The sequence below is a fragment of the Giraffa tippelskirchi genome, chromosome 12, assembly GCF_054371585.1.
Source record: "Giraffa tippelskirchi isolate mGirTip1 chromosome 12, T2T-mGirTip1v1.2.pri, whole genome shotgun sequence".
Lineage (NCBI taxonomy): Eukaryota > Metazoa > Chordata > Mammalia > Artiodactyla > Giraffidae > Giraffa > Giraffa tippelskirchi.
The window spans coordinates 81,119,971-81,133,564 of NC_137286.1; positions in this window are offsets into that span (position 1 = coordinate 81,119,971).

The window sequence follows — 13,594 nt, forward strand, 5'->3', positions numbered from 1 at the left end:
AGAGACAGTGGCAGGAGAGGAAGGGGGAGTGAGGGAGACAGCAAGAGAGAGTTATTTCCAGGTTCTCGCACATAACACAAATTTATTACCTAATTTATTTATTATTGAAAATGTATTATTAAATTGAATGAGCAGAGAACATACATTACTATTGCTAGAGGCAACCATAAGTCGCATTCTGACAGGTTACATGTATTTAATGCAACTATTTTTTATACAAGAGAAATGAATAATTTCTTTAGTAATTGCCAAATCCTACACTTCCTGAAATACATGGCATCTTAGGAAAATACATTTACCAAAATGTCATGTGAATTTATGCATATTTCAAGGTAAGTTCAGAGAAAATGTGTATAACAACAGCTTCCCAACATCTTCCTAAAGGGTGACATTGAAGGATCTCAATTTTGTTGTATTGCTTTTGTGAATGTTTTAAAATATTTGGATGTTTTGCACATTCTAATAAGATGTACTCAGATGTAATATTGAGGCTAAATATGTATAGTCATGACTATTATGCAGTAATAAAATAAGAATTTGTTTTCTTTTCACTTATTTGGGGATTGAGGCAGGATAAATATATTCATTTGGCTTCTCAATTGCCTAAAGATATTTGATAAATACCAAAGATATTTATAGCACTTTGTGCTTTTATGGACCTCATCAATTGACACTTGACCAGAAAAAATAGCATAACCCTTTTACCAAAAGTCAGTAATCTGAAACCAGAAGCGAAAAATTAATTTACTTTCTGGAATGCCAGTATTTCTAGGAGTGGGAAGTAATTAATAGCTAAATTTGACTACTTGGCATTTTTCAGCGTCATAACATGAATTAAGGGGGTAGGGTGATGTCAAATACAGCAGATCCTGAGGAAAAAAATTTCCACTCCAGTAACTATTTTATCTCTGATAATCTTTACTCTCTTAACACAAGCCTTCAATGTCCACTGCCTCAGGGAATAAATGGTTACTTAGTCTTTGGCAATTAAGGCAGAGAGTTGACTCTTCTTTAGTGTAATATATTAGACATAAGATATTCTGAGACATGTATTTTCTTCAAATTTTGTTTTCAAAAAACAAAACTATTAAACATTCTGTCCTTTTTTTTTAATTAATCATTTGGAATACTTGGACCAGTTTCACCAAACCTCAGTCTCTGACTCATATTAACGTCTGTCAATAGACTGAGTATGTCGTCTACAGTTGCTCTGAGGATAGGTTCAAATTCTTTCAAATACATGGCACGTCTTCCCCCATCCAACTTCCCATCCTTATCATAAAATCTTATAGTCCATTGTTAATGTTTTAAAATTTTTTATATTGTTCTAGGCATTATAACTCCTTACTTATCTCTAAAACTTCTGAAAAGAACAATTAAAATAAATGCACAAGTGCTTACTGAAGTAAAATGTCGATGAGTCACAAAGAAATCATTGAATTTCTTCCTTACACTTTGTGTTTACCAGCTCACCATGGTCCTCTGCGTAGATGAAACATCCACTGGATAGCGACACTTCAGGACTGATGGAATAACACTCCATCTAAGTCAGGGAAAAACTTTCCCTAGCAAGATCATTTTACAGTTATGATGAGGCAAAAATGAATTCACCCCTACTCAGTCCTCCCAGAGTTGACTTTTTTGATCATCAATTAATTTGTTAATTTTGCAAGTATAACTGAGCACCTACTGCATACATGAAAGTACTAAGAAAGGAGAGACAATCTGCCCCTGGAGATATTTTTGTATAAATAAAGAGTTGCACTGCAATAAATACAAGAAAATATAAGGTATACTTAACTGTCATAAGAGAGTCATAGTAAATTCATAATTATAAGTAGAAAATGCTTTATCTAGAAAGGCAAAAAGTGAGGGAGAGTTAAGACATAGGGAGAACACAGACATATTAGGCAGAAGAAGTAAAGTGAGGAAAGATGCAAAAGATAAAAAACATGTATTAGGGGGAAAATGGTAGAGAATGGTTTAAATTTTATGATTTAGCTTGACTATTAGTAGCTCTGAATATGATGGTAAACAAGATACATACAGCTAGGATCTGGCCACCGATGGAAACCATTTTCCTTCATTCACAGTTCTGGATGGCATGTTACTTTGTTTTGCATCACTAGAAGGGAAAATCAAGCATAATTTAATTAAATAAGTTTTTTATGAGGGAGTTATAATGGACAGGCATCAGTTAGGGTTACCCAACACAGAAGCGGGAGGAATATGATTGACAGTGACATACAGTAGCAGGTGAGAGGGAAAGAGGGTGTAGTCAGGAGGAGCACCCCAGTTGTGCCTGGCAGAATTTCCACCCTCATCTAGTCTAAGTGTGAAACTGAAAGTGTTAGTCTCTCTGTCATGTCCAACTCTTTGCGACCCCATGGCCTGTAGCCCATGAGGCTCTTCTGTCCATGGGATTCTCCAGGCAAGGATAGTGGAGTGGATTACCATTCTCTTCTCCAGGAGATCTTCTCGGCCCAGGGATCGAACTCAGTTCTCCTGTATTGCAGGCAGACTCTTTACCTTCTGAGCCAGGAGGGAAATCATATCTAGTCTAAATCACTGCTAATTAACATCAGACACAAAGAGTTGTATTAATATATTCTTTTAGAATTATACAAATGTATGTATTTGTTTCCCATTTAGCAAGCACACTTTGTTAAATTTTATCTCAACTAATAGATACTTTCCTAAAGTCCTAAATCCAAAGAAGCTAAGTATCATTAGGGGCTTCCCTAGTGGCTCAGACAATAAGAATCTGCCTGCAATTTGGGACACCCATATTCGATCCCTGGGTTGGGAAGATACTCTGGAGAAGGGAAAGGCTACCCACTCCATCCAGTATTCTTGCCTGGAGAGTTTCATGGACAGAGGAGCCTGACAGGCTACCATCCATGGGATCACAGAGTTGGACATGACTGAGAGACTAACACTTTCAACACTTTCCAATATCATTAGGCAAAAGTACCTTCAGCAGGTCACTCCATCAGCATTTGCTGTTCATGGCTGGCAGGAAGGTTAACCAGATGACCCATGCTTTACTCTTGTGTTTCAGACTTTGCTGTGTAACAGATGCAGGCAAGGGGCTTGCTCAAAACACAACTTCTCTGTCCCCTACTCTGGAGTCTCATTCAGGATACCTTAGTAGAGAAAGCTGGAGATTCAGAAGTGAAGCTGATTTTGCTGCAGTTGGTCTGCAGACCATCATTTGAGAAACATAACATTATAAAGTGTTTAGGTAGATAATTTCCCAAACTGTGCTGCCAGTGAACTATCCATCCAGGAAATAAAAGGTAAAATTGTCTATCACATCTTTGAAAGTGAAAATGTTAACATGAGTTACCATGCCTCTTGAATTTTTATGTATTATTTCCAAAATATAAAAGAGGTTTCATCTCATATATCAGTAATGATGGATGAGGGATTCCTGGAGTACTACCTCCTGAGAACTCTGTTTCTGAACAAGTTTTTCTGGAGAGAAACAATGATTACCAATGACTGCAAGAATGGTGAAATGGACAAAGCAGGGCCAAATCCCCTGTGTCCTCACTTTCCAAAATGTTCTTTGTGTTCTTTTCTTTGTTTTTGTGTTCATTTCTCCTCTTGTCTTCTGAGATCTGGCGATTGTTTCTCCTTCTTTTTCCTCTTTTTAAAAGTTGATCCTCTTTGTTTCTGGGAAAATGGCTCTTCTTCATGCAATAACACATCCACCGCTCAGCCTGACTCTCTAGCTTCTCCCCAATGTGGTCATGGCATTATGTCCTGCCATGTCCCACAGTCCCCATTTCTCACTGTAAGTCTCTCGCTAACCCTGTACCTTTATATTGGAAAATGTTTCCCAAATCTTAAAGGTCTTTTTTTCTTTTTCCTCTCCACTTTCTATAATAATGCTAGTTCAGTTCAGTTCAGTTCAGTCACTCAGCTGTGTCTGACTATTTGCAACCCCATGAACTGCAGCACGCTAGGCCTCCCTGTGCATCACCAACTCCCAGAGTTTACTCCAACTCATGTCCACTGAGTCGGTGATGCCATCCAACCATCTCATCCTCTGTCATCCTCTTCTACTCCTGCCTTCAATCTTTCCCAGCATCAGGGTCTTTGCCAATGAGTCAGTTCTTCACATCAGGTGGCCAAAGTATTGGAATTTCAGCTTCAGCATCAATGCTTCCAATGAATACCCAGGACTGATCCCCTTTAGTATGGACTGATTGGATCTCCTGGCAGTCCAAGGGACTTTCAAGAGTCTTCTTCAACACCACAATTCGAAAGCATCAATTCTTCGGCACTCAGCTTTCTTTGTAGTCCAACTCTCACATCCAAACATGACTACTGGAAATACAATAGCTTTGACTAGATGGACCTTGTTGGCAAAGTAATATCTCTACTTTTTAATGTGTTGTCCAGGTTGGTCATAACTTTTCTTTTGAGGTGCAAGCATCTTTTAATTTCGCCACTGAAGTCACCATCACCAGTGATTTTGGAGCCCAAGAAATAAAGTCTGTCACTGTTTCCACTGTTTCCCCATCTATTTGCCATGAAGTGATAGGACCAGATGCCATGATCTTAGTTTTCTGAATGTTGAGTTTTAAGCCAACTTTTTCACTCTCCTCTTTCACTTTCATCAAGGGACTCTTTAGTTCTTCTTCACTTTCTGCCATAAGGGTGCTGTCATCTGCATATCTGAGGTTATTGATATTTCTCCCAGCGATCTTAATTCCAGCTTGTGCTTCCTCCAGCCCAGCGTTTCTCATGATATATTCTGCATATAAGTTAAATAAGCAGGTTGACAATATACAGCCTTGATGTACTCCTTTCCTGATTTGGAACCAGTCTGTTTTTCCATGTCCAGTTCTAACTATTTCTTCCTGACCTGCATACAGATCTTTCAGGAGACAGGTCAGGTGATCTGATATTCCCATCTCTTGAAGAATTTTCCAGTTTGTTGTGATCCACACAGTCAAAGGGTTTGGCATAGTCATTAAAAGAGAAATAGATGTTTTTCTGGAACTCTTTTGCTTTTTTGTTGATCCAGCAGATGTTGGCAATTTGATCTCTGGTTCCTCTGCCTTTTCTAAATCCAGCTTGAACATCTGGAAGTTCACAGTTCACATACTGTTAAAGTTTGGCTTGGAGAATTTTGAGCATTACTTTGGTAGCTTGAGAGATGAGTGCCATTGCCTCAAAATCTAGATCAAGTCCTAGTCACTGACATGCTCCCTCCAGCTGAACAGTAAATTATTTAAGTTCAAAATAGTGTAAAGATGCATCTACTGTGCCAGTACAGTGGCAAGCAAACAGCAATTTATATAGAATTAGGAAACAACATTAAGTAGTAATTTTTCTGTAGTAACAGATTAATAAAATGTGAAACCCATTACAATTTGGTAAGCATCAATTTCAGCTTATAAAAAAATATCTTCAATCTGAAGCTGCTTATTGTTTAGTATATATTGCATGATAATATAAAATTATATATTATATGTATGTGTGTACATATGTAGATATATATATATATATATTTTTTTTTTTACACACACATACATACATTACAAGAGTCAGAGTCTTGGAGGGCACAAACAGAACCCCTTGTATATACCAGGGCCCAGGAGAAAGGAGCAGTGACCCCACAAAAGACTGACTCAAACTTGTCTGTGAGTGTCTAGGAGCCTTCGTCTAAGGCATGGGTTGACGGCGGCCTGCTGCAGGGTCGGGGGCACTGAGTGAGGCAGTGCATGCATGGGAAAGCCACTAGACCATTCAGATATGACCTAAATCAAATCCCTTGCAATTACACAGTGGAAGTGACAAATAGATTCAAGGGATTAGATCTGTTAGACAGAGTGCCTGAAGAACTATGGACAGAGATTCGTAACATTGTACAAGACACAGTGATCAAGACCATCCCCAAGATGGCAGATTAGAAGGACATGTGTTCATCTTCTCCTGTGAAAACTCCAAAATTACAACTTGCTGCTAAACAGCTGTTGTCAGGAGAATGTTGGATCCAAAGAGAGGCCCCAGAAAAATGGTAGGAGGCACGAAATCACTTTCAGATTCAGACCCCGTACTTGCCAGAGACACTTGGAGGGCTCAAACAAATCTTGTGCACACCAGAACCCAGAGAACCCAAAGAGACTGAGCCAGAACTGTGTTTGAGTGTCTCTTGAGGAGGTACATATCAGCAGTGACCTGCCGCAGGGACAGGGGCTCTGGGTACAGCAGACCTGGGTATGGCATAAGCCCTCTTGGAGGAGGTCACCATTAAACCCATTATAGAGCCACCAGAACTTACACAGGACTGGAAAAACAGACACTTGGAGGTCACAAACAAAACCTTGTGCACACCAGGACCCAGAAGAAAGAGGCAGTGACCTCACAATAGACTGACCCAGACTTCCCCGTGAGTGTCCTGGAATCTCCCGTAGAGGCGTGGCTCAGCGATGGCCTGCTGCACGGTCGGGGGCACTGAGTGCAGCAGTGCCTGCATGGGACCTTTTGAAGGAGGTCGCCATTATCTTCATTACCTCCACCATAGTTTGGCCTCAGGTCAAAAAACAGGAAGGGAACACAGCCAAACCCATCAACAGAAAATTGAATTAAAGATTTGCTGAGCATGGACCCACCCTTCATAACAAGACCCAGTTTCTCCCTCAGTCAGTCTCTCCCATCAGGAAGCTTCCATAGCCTCTTATCCTTCTCCATCAGAGGGCAGACAGACTGAAAACCACAATCACAGAAAACTAATGAAACTGATCACATGGACCACTGCCTTGTCTAACTCGATGAAACTATGAGCCATGCCGTGTAGGGCCACCCAAGACAGACGAGTCATGGTGGAGAGTTCTGACAAAACATGATCCATTGGAGAAGAGAACGGCAAACCACTTCAGTATTCTTGCCTTGAGAACCCCATGAATAGCATGAAACGGCAAAATGATAAGACACTGAAAGTTGGACTCCCTAGGTCGGTAGGAGATCAGTGGAGAAATAACTCCAAAAAGAATGAAGAGTCGGAGCCAAAGCAAAAACAACACCCAACTGTGGATGTGACAGCTGATGGAAGTATACTCCCATGTTGTAAAGAACAATATTGCACAGGGAACTGGAACGTTAGGTTAGGTCCATGAATCAAGGCAAATTGGAAGTGATCAAACAGGAGATGGCAAGAGTGAACATAGACATTTTAGGAATCAGTGAACTAAAATGGACTGGAATGGGTGAATTTAACTCAGTTCAGTTCAGTTTAGTCACTCAGTTGTGTCAGACTCTTTGCAACCCCATGGACTGCAGTACGCTACTTCTCCCTGTCCAGCACCAACTCCCGGGGTTTACTCAAACTCATGTGCATCGAGTCAGTGATGCATTCCAATCCTCTCATCTTCTGTTGTCCCCTTCTTCTTCCACCTTCAATCTTTCTCAGCATCATAGTCTTTTCAAATAAGTCAGTTCTTCACATCAGGTGGTCAAAGAATTGGAGTTTCAGCTTCAGCATCAGTCCTTCCAATGAATATTCAAGACTGACTTACTTTAGGATGGAATAACTCAGATGACCATTATATCTACTATTGTAAGCAAGAATCATTTAGAAAAAATGGAGTAGCCATCATAGTCAACAAAAGAGTCTGAAATGCAGTATTTGGATGTAATCTCAAAATGACAGAATGATCTCTGTGCGTTTCCAAGCAAATCTTTCAATGTCACAGAATTCCAAGTCTATGCCCTGACCAGAAATGCTGAAGAAGCTGAAGTTGAACGCTTCGATGAATACCTACAATATCTTCTAGAACTAACATCCAAAAAAAGATGTCCTTTTCATTATAGGGGACTGGAATGCAAAAGTAGGAAGTCAAGAGATACCTGGAGTAACAGGCAAATTTGGCCTTGGAGTACAGAATGAAGCAGGGCAAAGGCTAATAGGGTTTTGCCAAGAGAATGCACTGGTCATAGTAAACACCCTCTTCCAACAACACAAGAGAAGACTCTACACATGGACAGCACCATATCGTCAGTACTGAGATCAGATTGATTATATTTCTTGCAGCCAAAGATGGAGAAGCTCTGTAGAGTCAGCAAAAACAATATCAGGAGCTGACTGTGGCTCAGATTGTGAACTCTTTATTGCCAAATTCAGACTTAAACTGAAGTAGGGACAACCACTAGACCATTCAGTTATGACCTAAATCAAATCCCTTACAACTATACAGCTGAAGTGACAAATAGATTAAAAAGAATAGATCTGATAGACAGAGGGCCTGAAGAGCTATGGACTGAGGTTCCTGACATTGTACAGAAGAAAGAAATCAAGACCACCACCAAGGAGAAGAAATGTAAAAAAGGCAAACTGGTTGTCTGAGGAAGGCTTACAAATAGCTGTGAATAGAAGAGAAGTGAAAGACAAAGGAGAAAAGGAAAGATATACCCATTTGAATGCAGAATTCCAAAGAATAGCAAGGAGAGATAAGAAAGCCTTCCTCAGTGACCAATGCAAGGAAAGAGAGGAAAACAATAGAATGGAAAAGACTAGCGATCTCTTCAAGAAAATTAGAGATACCAAGGGAATATTTCATGCAAAGATGGGCTCAATAAAGGACAGAAATGCTATGGACTTAACAGAAGCAAAGATATAAAGAAGAGGTGGCAAGAGTACACAGAAGAAGTATGCAAAAAAGATCTTCATGACCCACATAACCACGATGGTGTGATGACTCACCTAGAGCTAGACATCCTGGAATGCGAAGTCAAGTGGGCTTTTGGAAGCATCCCTATGAACAAAGCTAGTGGAGGTGATGGAATTCCAGTTGAGCTATTTCAAATCTTAAAAGGTGTTGCTGTGAAAGTGCTGGGTTCAATATGCCAGCAAATTTGGAAAACTCAGCAGTGGCCACAGGAGTGGAAAAGGTCAGTTTTCATTCCAAACCCAAAGAAGGGTAATGCCAAAGAATGTTCCAACTACCGCACAATTGCACTCATCTCACACACTGACAAAGAAATGCTCAAAATTCTCCAAGCCAGGCTTCAACAGTATGTGAACCATGAACTTCCAGATGTTCAAGCTGTAATTAGAAAAGGCAGAGGAACCAGAGATCAAATTGCCAACATCCCTTAGATCATCAAAAAAGTGAGAGAGTTCCAGAAAAACATTTATTTCTGCTTTATTGACTATGCCAAAGCCTTTGGCTTTGTGGATCAAAACAAACTGTGGAAAATTCTTCAAGAGATGGGAATACCAGACCATCTGACCTTCCTCTTGAGAAATCTGTATGCACATCAAAAGGCAGCGGTTGGAACTAAACATTGAGCAACAGATTGTTTCCAAATAGGGAAAGGAGTACATCAAGGCTGTATATTGTCACCCTGCTTATTTAACTTATATGCAGAGTACATCATGAGAAAAGCTGGGCTGACTGAAGCACAAGCTGGAATCAAGATTGCCAGGAGAAATATCAGTAACCTCAGATATGAGGGTGACACCACCCTTATGGCAGAAAATGAAGACGAACTAAAGAGCTCCTTGATGAAAGTGAAAGAGGAGAGTGAAAAAGTTGGCTTAAAACTCAACATTCGGAAAACTAAGATCATAGCATCCAGTTCCATCACTTCATGGCAAATAGATGGGGAAACAATGGAAACAGGGAGAGACTATTTTCTTGGGCTCCAAAATCACTGTAGATGGTGACTGCAGCCGTGAAATTAAAAGACAATTCCTCCATGAGAGAAAAGCTATGACTAAACTTGACAGCATATTAAAAGAGCAGAGACATTACTTTGCCAAAAAAGGTCCATCTAGTCAAAGCTATTGTTTTTCCTGTACTCATTTTTGGATGTGAGAGTTGGGCTATAAAGAAAGCCGAGTGCTGAAGAATTGATGCTTTGAACTGTGGTGTTTGAGAAGACTCTTGAGAGTCCCTTGGTCTGCAAGGAGATCCTACCAGTCCATCTTAAAGGAAATCAGTCCTAAATATTCAAGGGAAGGACTGATGCTGAAGTTGAAACTCCAGTACTTTGGCCATCAAATGCGAAGAACTGACTCACTGGAAAAACCCTGATGCTGGGAAAGATTGAAGGCAGAAGGAGAAGTGGATGACATAGAATGGTGTGGTTGGATGGCATCACTGACTCGATGGACATGAGTTTGAGTAAATTCTGGGAGTTGATGATGGACGCCTTGTGTGCTGCAGTCCAGGGGGTTGCAAAGAGTGAGACATGACTGAGCAACTGAACAGAGCTGAACTGAACATACATTCCAATGGGGAATATTAGCTAGTACTGTAGATTTGAATAAATAGTAGCAATATGATCCCTAATCTTGCTAAATGCTGCTACTTCTTTCAAAGAGGAAAGAAAACGAGAAAGAGAGAGAGAGAGAGATCTGGGGTGGGAATGGTAGGAGAGAGAGAAAGAGAGAGAAAGGAAAAAAATGAATGCAGGAAAACTACCTTGAACATTAGTTTAGATTGTGCCTAGTCTTTCAATATTAAATTAGGTACATACTCTACTCAGAGATTTGATATTTGTAAAATTTTTATTCTTTATTCCTTTGTAGCACTTGTTAACTAACACCACAAAAATGTTTATAAATTGTATACTTAAAACATATATAACATAGGGACAAAAAGTAAATTCTTTATTTTCTGCCCACCTCCAGCTCATGGATCCTTTGAGTGAGGATATGTTCTTATAATGTCCCTATTACATGACTTCCCTACTACAATATGATCACATTTTCATCCAAGATTCACTTTGATACCTTTGATTCACTGAAACATTTTTACAGAGTTCTTTATTTTAATTGTGTATGTTCAATCTTGGGTGTTTGATATTTCTGAACTTATTACTCAAAGACCTTTGTAATAGTCTTTCAAAATTAATGAATCGAATGCTTGTGAGCACATGGATTTCTGAAGCACATTTTTAAAAGGCCAGGCTTTAAAAGTCAAGGCTGATAAGAAGGAGGATCAACTAAGCACTATAGCCAATAATCTAACTCACTCCTCGATGCTTCTGAATTTAAAATTAGAAGTGTTTCACTACACCTGAATTACTTGAATTACTTTGACTCAGATAAGTAATTCCAATAGATCAACTTTAGAGATAATCTTCTAACTTTAAATTTAGGCTCACTGAAATGTCTACTGTCCTCAAAATATCATTTTACAGGTTGAAGATGTTGTCTTGTGAGGATCTAGGCACTTTAAGATGAGAAACGGATGAGGTAGGTTGCATGATATGCATAATATGAGCTTGACTCACTTTTTAAAATTTCACATTTTTATTCATCATACAGTTAGAGTGTAACTCAAAGCATGCTTTACCATACAGTGTCATCCTTAAGAGAAGTGGTAGAAATAACAGTTATTGTGGTATCCTAGTGGAGAGAGCAAACAGCTTAGGTCAGAGGGTGAAAAGCAGAATGGTAAGCAGTTACTTATGATTAAAAGAAAAGGGGAGATACATACCACAAAGCACAAGATCAGAGGAAGAACATTCTGGCTGAAGTAAGTTCATTGCTAACACAATTCCTTCTAATGCAATAAAACAAATGAAAAATCAATTAACTAGAGAGGATTTCACTTTATATCCAACGTACTCATTTCCACCCTCCAATGACTTGTCACATTTGCATAAGTAAAAGACATCATTAATGTAAATATAGAGTACACGACCATAGTTTTATTTCGGGATCATGGGATGTCAAAGACTGTTAGAGATGTTAGTGAACATTGCAAGACACCCTGGTAGTACCCTAGGGTAAAACACAAGCGGTGCAATGTGTTGTCAATAAATGCATGGAAGAACAAATCAGCCAAAAACAGGAATAAATGGATATGCACAATCTGCCACAATTGATAAAATGCATTATTAACCTACTTAGAAGGCTAAGTGTACATCTTTAAAGATTATATCTGAGATATAGAATCCTATTGTCAAAACGGGTAAGGGCAGGAAATTATTACACAATCTTTTAAGAACAGGTTTCCAAATAAATGAGGGTGGTACAGTATGAATGATATGCAAAGTTGATAGTTTTAGTTTCTACATCAGCAAAGGAAAAGCAGAGAGTTTTCTTTGATGCTCCACCTGTTTTAACTCCTTCATAGGCCCTTAGACATCCATTGTTCTCGGAGAGTTCAGCAGCCATGTCACACACTGATACCCACCCCTCACCACTTCAGCGTCAAAAACAGCTTCTGTTTGCCTTCATTAGGTAGTCTCCATGTGTTACTTTTTAGAACAAAATTTTGCTTTCAAAATGGGACTCCTGCCTTTGTCCCTTTCCTCAGTTGAAGTCCCTCTTCTGGGCTAGTCCAAGTGCATTGATATGAAAAATTCATTCATACCAATGATCAATTGTGGGCTAATTGGTCACCTCACTTGAAAACAGACCTCCATTGTAAGATATGATGGCTATAGCATTTTCTTAATCTTAAGATTATTGAATTAATTTTAAACACAATACTAGATCACATATGCTAACATAAGAAGGGGATTAATGATTTCCAAGGACATTTCAAATCAAAGGTAAAATAGAGTGGATTAAAAACAGAATGGATTCAAACATCATGCCTCAAAGCTCTAAAATATAAAAAGCATTCATAGGTATATCATTTCAGAATTTTTGGTAAAATATAAGGACCTTGGGATTTGCCAGGTAGTGCTAGTGGTGAAGAATCCATCTGCCAGTGCAGGAGATGTAAGGGATGCAGATTTGATCCCTGGGTTGAAAAGACCCCATGGACAGAAGAGTCTGATGGGCTACCATTCATAGGGTTGCACAGAGTCAGACATGACTGAAATGGCTCAGCACACACAAGGAACTTGGAGGTGATAAGAAAATCTGAACAGATGGTTTCAGAAGATCTTAATTTACAGGAGTTAGTTTCCCAAGAAGCCACTTCTGTACCCAACCATTCCATCTCTATAATTCACAAATACTTAATGAAAGTAACTTTAACTTTTAAAAGTTTGTATTTGTATATGTGGGATTCATGAGGGTCACCATCCACTAAAGAATGTATTCAGAAACCAGATGCTTGAATATAAAGATTGTTACTAAAAAAAAAAATCATCATCAGAAATAATGTTATTGCCATAATTGATCTTTATTTTGATCTAAGACATGAGAGAAAACCAAACATCACGTAGAGATCTGAGATTCAGAATTTACTGCTACAGAAGTGAATAAAATGTATAAAGGCACAGAAAAGTAATGAATAGAAAAACAAAGAGAATGCTAAAGACATGATGTATTTCCACTGGTAGCTAAAACTTAAAAAAAAATGAAAATGTTATCAACTGGTAAATATTTTACCTAATATATGTTTTAGAATTGATATAATGTATTTATAGACTTCTTTTTATTAGATTTTCTAAAACCATATTGAAAAAAGCTATTAGTAAGGAATCTGAAGCAAATGCATATGAAAAAATAACTCTTTGAGGAAAACCAAAGAGACAGAAAGAAATATAAAATTACAGAAAGTTTTTAGAACTTTAATGTGAAGGTAAAGGTCATACTTCTATGCCTAAATTAGGCTTTTAAATTTGCTTTTACTGCAACTTTGTTGTGCAAAGCCCTTTTCTTCTCTAA